This window comes from Canis lupus, chromosome 6, assembly GCF_003254725.2.
Source record: "Canis lupus dingo isolate Sandy chromosome 6, ASM325472v2, whole genome shotgun sequence".
NCBI lineage: Eukaryota > Metazoa > Chordata > Mammalia > Carnivora > Canidae > Canis > Canis lupus.
In genome coordinates, this window is record NC_064248.1 from 63,969,151 (window position 1) to 63,980,828 (window position 11,678).

Here is an 11,678-nt window from a genome sequence, read left to right on the forward strand (position 1 = left end):
GAATAGTAAAATTATATTTATCTTTTCCTATGCTGAGTGTTCGGTTCTTCTCCCTGCTTATGTCCTAATCCTGGTCAGGGCTAATCCGGGTCAGTGCTCTGCTACCCAGGCAGCAGTTAGGATCACTTCAGGGGCTTTTAAGAAATGCAAATGTGTGGACTCCACCCCTAGATATCCCGATTTACGTCTTCCAAGTCCAGCTCAGTTACTGGCAATTACAGGACAGGAGATGAAATGGAAGATGTTATTTGCAAACCATTTACGAAAGAGGCAGAGTTGGAACATGGCTGCAACTCTTAACTAAAGAGGAATGAACCACTCATTCTGCTTAATCTTCTAAAGCACCATTTTAGCAGCATGACCTATGAACTGAAGCAGGTTTGGGGGGGAGACCTTCCCATCCTTAGAGTGTCGCTTTGGTGTCTCTTGTTTCACTTTTCCGAGCTGTCCTGAGAAAAGTGCTCATGTTTTCTCCATACTTAATTTCTATAGGAGAACACAAGGAATGTTCTATTAGTACTTGCGCATGAAGTCTTTTCCAATTTCTTATTGCCTGTTTTTTGTTTTGACTTAGAATCTCTTGATCTTTCTCGCCACTGACAAGAACTTTTGCTCTCTGAGATGTCTGTATGAAACTTTATTAATCCCCCTTGGGTAAAATTCTTTAGCGTGCCCCATATTTTCCATTCTGTGCACACTGCCCTCTTCTCCCCACCTGCTCTTCAGAGAGTGAGGCCCATGAAATTTCCTCTGGGTCCAGAGGTGGGCCAAGGGCAAACAGAGAGGTAATAAATGAGAGTTTTGTAAGCCCCAGTTCTGGCACTGGTCATCATCTTCCTTTATGAGAAATCCAGAGGCCATTTCCCAGGAAGGGATGGGGTCTCCTCAGGGTATAGACCCTTGGAAAGTGAAGAGTCAGCAATTTATTTCTGGATTTGGATGCCCAGGAAACCTGAGAGGCTTGCTTCAACCAACATGATTTGTCATCCAATGTAAACGGTGTTTTTCGTGGTCCCTGGTCTCCTGTTCTCTGAGAATGGCTATTCTCAGGAATATCTAGTTTGTGGCCAAAAGCAGGTCATTTTTGACTTATTAGGAGAAGAAGGAACTTGGGGGAAAAACAAACTGCCTCTGGAAGGGAGAAGAGTTGCTTCAAACTGTCAAAGTATTGGTGCTCATTGTAAAGGGTTTGGGAAATGAAAGAAGGCAGATAGAAGTAAAACCAGCTGAATATTTGCCAGCCAGAGAGAGTTGTTAGCACTTTGTGGCATTTTATAACTCCTTTTCCCTATGCATGTAGAACATTTTACAAAATTAGAAAATACTAACTATGAAGTTTGTATGCTATTTTCTACTTAACATATCTTATTAGCATTTTCCACATCAATAAGTATTGGCTAAAATTTGCACTTTTTTCCCCCTTAAGCAATCTCTACACCGAACACAGAGCTGGAACTCATGACCCTGAGATGAAGAGTTGCACGCTCTACCAACTGAGCCAGCCAGGTGCCTCTAAAATTTTCACTTTTAATGACTGTATAATCTTCTACTGTGTACATGCTCTTATTTTTAACTTTAAAAAAATCCCTTATTTTTTGGATATTTTGTGGTGTTTTGATTTAGTATAAATGAAATCTCAAATATATCTCTATACACAAACTTTTTATGGGTTTCTCATTAAAAAAAAATATATATATTCTACTAAATGGGACTCTTGAAAGGATTATGGACTCTTGGTACATGTTTCCAGATTGCATTAGGGAAAGGTTGTTCTTGCCTACACTTGACCAGTGGCACACAGAGCATGTGTTTTGATTTACCTTTGCTGAGCAAAGCACATCTTTCTCCAAACCACATTTCTGGCTCATTTCCCTATAGTGGATTATAGAAAACTGAGCATGAACTACTGTGTTTCACCCAATCTAAGACTCCAGTAATTGTGAGATGCACTGTTATATAGTATGGCACTGAGAAAGAAAAAAAAAATGCTACTTGTTAAATTAGGACGCATCATCAATTGTAAGACATACCCCAACTGCAGAAATGTTAAAGTGTGAAAAAATGTACAAATCAGAATGAAAGAAATATGCATCTCATTTTATTTTCTTTGAGAGCATTTCGTTGGACCTTTTGTGAGTAGGTCAAGATGGATGTGGCATCCAATGCAGAGACAACGGCTGTCTGCCCGATGCACTGACATAGCCTCTCTGTCTTCTCTCCTCTGCTTCCCCGCCCCCAACCCCTCCCCAGGAAAGTCCTACTGTACCTATCATTACAGCTCCTCTGATGACCCACCTTTGTTTTCTATTCTTTTCCTTATGCTTCAGAATCATCTGGCTGAAGTTACTAGAGTCATCTTAGGGATGGTGGGGGGAGTAGGAGCAGAGTTTGCGTATTGAGTTCTCTTGAAATTTTAACTGACCTATATCTTACAACATCTTGGTATTATCCACTTATTTCATATGATGACCAATACTAACCAGTTTTTTTTTTCTTTTTTTAGAGCAATTCCTATCATTTGAAAAACTTACTCCCAAGTTTTGTAACCATTCTTTCCTATTTACATAGGAAGAGAAATGCACATATACACACTTAATTTATAATGCCTTCCCTCCTCTCTCTGGAATACGAATGTGGTATATATGTTATATATATAAATATCATATATATGTGAACATACATGTATGTGTATATACTTCTATAAAGTATCTGATACTTTATATATATATAAAGTATATATATATATACTTTACTATAAAGTATATATACTTTCTACTTATAAATATATAAATATTTTATACTTCTTGGAAGAAAGAGGACACTTATATATGTCCATATTGAGAAATTCATATCTATACTTTATTAAACTACATATTTCAGAGAAAAACATAATGTACATATTTATCTATTGTCCATGCCATGGAAGAGATTTTAGCTGTATTCTTTTATTTTGTTTGGCAAGTGGATCAATATCTAATCCCCTCCTTTTTCCCATCAGTGTTCTGGACCAGTTGAGATAAACAAAAGAAAAGGTAGATGAATATCAAAATATCATTTTATTTTGATAAAGGATGAGTTGGAGAATGCAGTATAGGTACGAAGCACAATAGATTTACTACTAAATACAGCCTAGAATTCAAAGCACTCAGCCTTCAGCCATGGGCAACACTGGCTCAATATAACCCTCCCTTTCCCACAAGAGGGGCAGGTATTTAATTCCAAAGGTTACCGCCTGGTGCAGAGCAGATGAGAACATGTGCTCTGGGCCAGTCAATTCCTAAACATAGTGAAGGGGAAGAGGCGAGCTGGCCATGCCTGGTTTCTCTGTGTACCTCATCAATTATCCACATCACTCTACCACTGTGAGAGGTGGTGCAGGAGACTAAGGGGGTGGGGGGAGCCCTCTTGGAAACCTGATGAGTGGAAAAGAGAGATTTCTCCTCCATCACTGGCTCTTATTTTACAGAGGAGAAAACTGGCGCCAAGAAAATTTCATCCTCTTTGTCAGAATCGTGTAAACAGTTAATAGCAGAATCGGTCTTATATTTTTCTTCTCCTGGTTCCTACTTTGGTGTCCTTCTTCGCAGGAAGGGGAACCAATGGGCTAATTCATAACAAAAATAAAACCTGTTCATTCATTCAACTAATATTCATCAAATACCCAGGGTGTGCCAGCCACTGTCTGGTCTCTGGAATTAGTGCTGAGCAGTATGGAAAAAGTATCTGCCTTCTTGGAATTTACCTTCTAATTGGAGAGACAGATCATAAACAACCAGCTGAAAGGAGGCTACCTGCTACAAAGACAAGCACAACAGAATAAGGGTGACAGAGGATTCTCTTAACAGAGAGCGTCCTGGGAAGGCCTCCATGAGGAAGTGAGATTTGAAGAGAGGAACCAGCTACAGGATTTCTGCAGGAATAGCATTTAGGCAGAGGGAAGGCCCACTGAGTCCCAGGGTGCTTGGTTCTGAATATATATTCTTGATAATTTAAAGAGAGGAAAAAAAAAGGACAGAGAGGGTAACAATCAACTGAGTAGGTATCTTGGACCCCACGTAGAGGATGATCACTTTCTCCCACTCCTAAGGCTAATCTTGCCAGCAGTTACCAGTGATTAAAATCCTGAGTGAAACAGCCCTACAAGGCCTTGCCAACTCTCCCTTTTAATTCTCAGCTGAGCAGTATTATTCTAGGTTACTCGTCTGGAAGAACGCCTTGGAATGATCTTTATTGTCCTTTGGTTCTCCCATCCAATAATAATGCAGCTACCCTCTTCACGCAGGGAATGCCATACACGTTAGATGTGAGAGTCTCTCAAAATCCTGAAGCTTGTTGTATTGCTTGTTCACTGTCATCCCTTATTAGTGAAGGTGTCTCAGTCCCGACTCATATCCTGTTGGGCATTTGGTATGTTTCTAGTGAATGCTTACATTACATTGATTTTGAATCACCAATGGCATCAAGTGGGTAAACAACACGGCTTTAGATGAAATCCTCTGAGCTTTCGGATATGAAGATATTCTTAACTTCTGCTCTATTTTTGTTACAGCCAAGTCTCTGCTAAGTTCCAAAGGATTGTATAGGCTGGCTCATCATTAGGCTCGGGATCCATAAAACTTATGTTTCAAGCTAGTTACTACCGTCACTACAGTGTGACACGATAGAGACCCACAGTGGTGTGAGATTGAAGGGAAACTGCATATTAAGAGCCAATCCATTCAGTTCACCTGGAAGAAAAGTCGTTGGGCAAGAAGTGGGAGGGTACCAATGCCCGGGAACATTAACTTGCTCAGCGTGGTGCTGAGCTAGTGTCTGCCAGGGGGGCTACATAATTAAGGTACATGGACTCTCCTAACTATGGGAGGGGAGGAGAGGTAATGGGGACTGGAACAGATCTGGAGAAAGCCTAGCTGTGTGTGTGCATTAGTGTCTTTAAAAAGCACAGGTGAGGGAAATGCCTCTCAGAAGTAAGGAAAGAGAATTGACGTGGCTAATCACATTTCCCTCTACGTTCCATCTCTCTGTGAAAAGCCAGGCTGGAAAATATGGGGAGATAAAAGTACGCTGGGAATTAAAAACAGAGGAAGAGCAACGGATGCAGAGTGAGGGTGCCGTGCCCACCATTGCATTCTCCCCTCCCACAATGTTCTCTGACTTGGTGCCCGCCTACGATAGAGGCTTGATTCTCATCTGTTGAAAGATTTAATAAATGAGTCAACAAATGAAAGAGTGTGGATTGGGTACCTGGAATCATAGCTTGGTGTGCTTTTCAGGGTCCACCTGATTGATTGGTCTTTATGTAACGATGGATTGTATAAAGAGAGGCTATTTAAGTGAACTCCAAAGTCACGTTGTATTTGACAGGATGGCTTTGAATGTACTCATCTCAAGCTTCTGGAAAGTTTAGAGGGGCTGGTGGCCACAAGGCAGAAGCATTCAAAGGAACCTGTGCCCAGATTTAATATAACACAGAAATATTTATATGAAGCCTTTTGTTGTAAGGTTTGTCATACCATTCAATTTACTATGGGCTAAATTTGACTATTTACACCCATAATTCTTGTCTGCCAACTTTAGCAGGAACTTCAGAAGTGTCTCGAAGACCTGTGTACATGACCCTTGAGACAATGAAGGTCTTATCCTCAGTCTCTTTGTGGCCACCATATTACTTACTTGTACTCAGTTATCTGGCCATTTGTACATTTATTCACATCTACCTATCCAGCCTTCATCTTCTTATCTGTCCACATATGTCCATCTACCCTTCTACCCATTTCTTAAATTCTCCATTTGTGCATCTATCCATGCATGCATCCATCCATCCACTTATCCATCCAATTATAAGCACACACTATGTGTCAGCTCATGTGCATTGGGAATAGACATAACAAAGACATGGTCCTTTGTCCTAGTAGCTCATTGTCATTTTTTTGTTAGGAGCTACATCTCAGCCTGACACAGCATGTGGTTTAAACTTCTGTTGCACTCTAATGTCGGTACACTTGTCCATTTGCACAACTGCAAAATTAGCTGTTCGAGATCATGCGTTGTTTCAATTTCCTAATCATCGTGATGAGAAATCTGTGTATCAGGGAGGGTATGCAATTTGCCTAAAGCTCTCCTAACTATTGATGGCAGGATAGAAACTAAGGCTTTGGTGTTCTCTATTATAATCCAGGGTTCTTTCTGTCACCTCCTGTGCATTCCCCCTGTACTTGTGCTCTCAGGTGGTGTCCATCTGGGACTAAAGCTGAAGTGGGTGTTCACTTCCTGAACAGAGTGTAGATGCTATGGATAGTCTGAAGTCCTGGGCCTAGCTGTCATTCAGGAAGATCCTGCAAGCCTTGGGAATGTGGAGACCGAAGAGTCTTCAAGATGCCAGAAAGAGATCAGTGCTACTGGGTCTTTTAATTTCTCAAGGAATATTTATGATGTGTCATTAGAGACCTTCAAGTCTGCACAAAACATTGCATTTACAGAAGACACCCACTTCAGTAAGAGCCTAAGGGGGGGACTCATTAACAGACAATTAGTTATTCAACTTGTTACACATTAATTTCTCTTATGCCTCTGGTCTGCCTAGCGAAACATAAGAGGGGGAAATATAGCCAACTCAGGTTACTGGTCCCCATCAGCAGGCTTCCTTTTTCTCTACAGGTCTAAATATTGCGTTGGTATGTCCTTCATTATCCTGGGGGCTCATGGAGGAGGAAGGCTACTAAAGAGTGAAGTAATGTTTTCTTGATTTTTTTCTTAAAGTTAGGTATGGATGGTCTTTTGCATACAAGTGACATGGTAGTCTCAAGCTCCCACCATAGAGGACAAGCTGTAGATATCTTGGATGCTGAAATTTTTAAGGCAGGAGATGTTTGGCACATGTGGCTTTGGGTACCCACTTACATAAAGATCATACTGTGGGAGAAAAGAGGATTCGGCAAAGGAAGTATGGGGCAGAGAAAGGGACCAGGGAGCATAGATTCTAGATTCCCAGCATCTAGGAATTTTTGGGCAGGAGAAGGAAAGGAGGGCATGCAAGAAAAAAGAGAGGCACAAAGCCAGTAGACCAACGATGCTGTATTCGGCAATGGAAAGCTGCAGAGCCATGTCCAAAGAGCCATGTAAGCTCTTCTGAAGCATGGTGAGAGTAGGGCTAATAGGAGCCAAGCAAGGTCTTAGGGCTTGGGCCACACGCCACAGGTTTGGGGCAAAGCTTCAGAATCAGCAGTTCCCTGCCATCCACAATGTGGCTGAATAGGCAGGGAGTGTTGGGTGGAGAAAGGCCACCAACTTGCAGGGCCAGGATGTTCCCAGACCTGCTCCTAGGTCTCAAGCAGTAAGGTGGTCTGCAGGGTGAAGGTGCACTGGTCAGAAATGGCCTATGTACTAGGGAGTAAGGACAATGAATGCCTGGGATTCTTAGTCTTATAAAAGAAGCCAATAGTTTGGAGACAGAAAGATATTGACACCTAAAGAGAAGGGGAGCCACAAAAATGAAGGAATGGGGACAGCTCCGGTGATATCAGTAGGAGGCTTAACCTAACGTTAACTGTGCCCCTAGATTCAGTGGTAAATGAGCCAATTCCTGCTCTCCTTCTGCTTAAATAACATCAGTTGACCTTGTAGAATTTGCAACGGAAAGTGTCCTGAGCTAGCTGTTTCTCGTGCGGTAGGGAACTAAGCTGTAAGAAATAACTGTTGTCATTCTCTGAGCATCTTCCACCAGGAGTCCAGGACATATTTACAACCCCTCACTGGTAGAGACCCTTCTTATTTATAAACTGGCACACCTAGTCTCAGGAAGGTGGAGTCTCTTGCCCCAGGCCACAGACCTAGTGAAGCTGTAAAGCTGATTCGATAGACTCTCAAATTCAGGTATTTTCCTCTTTAGCATGTCCCCCACCCCCCCTTGTGAGGAGGTTAATCCCCCAGATCTTCCTAATGACTCTTACAGGCTTCCAATCCACTCTCCTGCCTGCAGCACTGTAAGCTTTATTTCTCTCCCTTTCTCTATACCCATCAACACATACGGGGCTCAGAATAGGACCCTTGCTCATGGCTGGGGATGGCTAACTAATTATCTGTGTGCAGGATGCTAACGAGCAAATACACATTATATATATATTAGAAGCTGCATATATATATAGCATATATGTAAGCTCTCTCTCTCTATATATATAGAAGCTGCTGCTCAGTAAATGTTCATGATAGAACTCAGGAGGGGCACATATTTTCTCTTGGAAGGCATCGCTAACGCAGGCGAGGCCACTAGGGTTTGGAGAGGAGCCCCCTTTCCTCCTGTCTCCCCTCCCAGCCTCATCTCAGGTAGCTGCACCGTGCCCTGCATGCCTGTCTGCCAGCATGCCAGGTGGGTCTTCCCTGTTAGTGCCAGCCTGCTGCTTTATGTGGCACTGTGTGACTGATTTGATGACCTGTGACCCGACTGTCCATCTGGCCGCTCAAGAGTTCGCCCGGCTGTTTACCTTTTTCTGCTGTGACTGAATTTCCATCGCCTCTCTCAGCATCTGACTTGCAAACCACTCTGCTCTGTCTGTTAAACGGATGAAACGCGAGAGTGACCTCCTGCTGCCAGGTCCGCCCTGTGCCCTCCCCGTCCTCGATCCGATGCACCTGTGCCTGGGAGGCTCCCGCTTTCTCCCGAACTTGCCGCCGCCGCCACCCCAGCTTGCCATGTGTGCGGTGCTCTGCGAAAGGAGAGACGTTTCATTTTGTACTTGGCAGGCGCTGAACTCAACTGGACAGTGAGACCCAGGAAAGATGACACCATCTGCTTCCTGCCATGTTCTGGCTCCGGCCCTTGGTGTCAGGCCATCAGCTGTTACCTGCGTGTGCAGGGCCCTGTGAAGTGAGCCATTCAGGAAACGCCTTGGCTAACACTCTCCTCAATAGCACGGTCTATACCGGCCAGCCGGCATTGCCGAGCATCCCGTCCTTGACTCCCAAAGTAAAACAATGCTTTGCAGACAAAGTGGGTACCCACTGACATAAAGATCCTACTGTGGGAGAGAAGAGGATTTGGCAAGGGAAGTATGGGGCAGAGAAAGGGACCAGGGAGCATAGATTCTGGATTCCCAGCATCTAGGAATTTTTGGGCAGGGGTAGGAAAGGAGGGCATGCAAGAAAAAAGAGTTTTCCAGACAAAAATAGACATCGACATGTAGGTGCATAATAGCAATGTTAGCTTATGTGTGTGGACATCTTTTCGTGTACGTGGGCTTCTTCTCTGCTATAAAGGTGGCTTTCTTAGCTCAGGCCCTGGCTGCCTTGAGCTGTCTCAAGTGTTGTGCGCTTTGGTGGCCTCCTCATTTCAGGTGGGAGCCATGTCCTTAACTAGTGGTTAACTGAGGATCAGTCACTCCAAAAGGAGGGTGAAGCCAACCACTGTGTCACGGCAAAGAGGAAAGATTGGTTGGGCCTCGTCCATGCTGGGGTGCCTAAGCCAGCCGGCAGCCTCGGGACAATCGGAAGGAACAGGAGCCGTTTCCCTCTTGCCATGGCCCCTGCAAATCTCAAATTTTGCCCAACCTCTGATCTGCTGCTCTCTAGTTCCGGAAGCTGCCAGGTAGGTGGCATGGGCGATGCATTCAAGGCTGAGTTCTTGCCTGACTCAGGAAAGTTGTAATCCCTTTGTGGACTGACAAATCAAGCCACCTGTGCAGAATATTAAAAATGAAACAAAAAAACCAAACCAAAACAAAAAACACAACACTGCCGATCTGTTAATGAATTTTCAGACTCGGAGTATGCCATCTGGAACAGACACAATGGCTTCTGGAATCTGTGTTGCTTCTTTCCCCTGTCTTATGATTTTGACATGGTTTTGGTTAGCCATTTCTATTTTGATGCTTAAAGGGTGATATTACAGAAAATCTGAGTCTTAATTGAAAATGTGTGCTTTCCTCGCGTAAGCTGGTTAGCCCTTTGAAGAATGATGGCTTTGCAAAGCTATCCTGGTGGGGTTCCTGAGAAAATTCTTTTTGGTCACCAGATTTGTTTCCTAAACTAGCTGAAGCCTTGAAGTCCTAGGTCAGAAGGAAGATGAAGCAATTAGTCACAGTGTTGAGTATGACGTTAGTGCAAATTCTGTATTTGGATGGTAGGAGGGGCACTGGCTTTAGGGAAAGACTGAGAGGGTGGGTGGGCTGCTCATGCACGTACGCGGCAGGCCATGGAAGCTGGACCATTACTCTGATTTTATTTTATTTTATTTTATTTTATTTTATTTTATTTTATTTTATTTTATTTATTTTATCTTATCTTATTTTATTATTATTATTATTATTATTATTATTATTATTATTATTATTTTACTCTGATTTTAAAAAGAGCCATGGCTATACTCAGCCAGTCCTGCAACAGATACAACCCACTGGCCTTTTTCTGGGATGACTGATGAAATGTACCTGTGCATACATTCATGCTTGTGAGGGTGTGCGCCCGCCTGCACACACACGCTGTGATCCATGCCATTGTTGTGTAACCTAGGGGGAGAATTGCTGTCTTCCCTTTGACCAGATGAGGTCAAGCCAGCGCCCCTTCCCACTGCCAGGCTAAATTCTCCTCTGTGCAGAGTGGTGAAAACTATTACCTCTCTTCTGGTTCTAGAGGGGGTGTTAAACATTTGCTCATGTTTTCAACTCAGAGGGTTATATTAGTATGTGGTTTGTATCATCACATAGACTATAGTTTGTGTAGTCACTAATCTCTGGTGACCCGTGTCCTATTGTTTAAGATTCTGTTGTTTAATATACCCTAGCCCTTGGACATTTATAGGAGTATCTATGTGAACAACATGATAGCTCTCTTCTCATTCTGCCTCATTCTTGACCCATGTAGGGTTATGAGGATGGCCCACTCAACTCTTTAAAGGATCAAGAATTCAGACTGTACTCTTCAGTAAGTAAATCCTGGCTAGGACTTAAGGTCTGGTCAGTGGTTGGCAAGCTGAAAAGAAGGCTCTACAGGCATGGCCCCATGCAGCAGTGGCCACTTTGTTGGCACTGAATGATAACAACCTTGGGCATCTTAGAGGATGCCATGCCCTCAGCAAAGAGCCCACCACACACCGAGAGTAAAGGATTAGAAGTCCCATAATGGAGATCCATTAAATGTTGTAGGGTTAGTAATAATTAAGCAGCGTTTTATGATAGCACCAGCAGGCTAGTCAAGTGAATGATTCTTTTCAGGGTTTGCTCTTTCTCTCCATAGGTTAAGGATTTAGATGGATTTATGACATTGGCCGAAATGAATCAGTGGATGAATGATTACAGGATTTAGATGTGGTTAAGCCAAGATTAATGCCACTGATTCCTGAGAATGAAGGAGATGACTGTCACCCAAGGAAGTGAACTTGCAGTTCAAGATGTACAGGCATCTAGCCAGCAGTTCGAATTCTCTGGGCACATACATATGCACACACCATCTCAACTCAAACTTAGCATTCCCGTGTCACACTGTGAAGGATGGTAAGCAAACAACAATAATGATAGAGGGCTTGAGATATGGTGAATAAAATACTCAGTGTGAGTAAACTGCTGCTTACTAGCATTCTTGGGTCACCAGGGTACCATTTAGGCTGGAGCCTTAACGAGGTCATTTACCTTTACCTACACCAGAACCATTACCTTAATTGCTACTCAGCCTTCATGAAAGTGTTTATG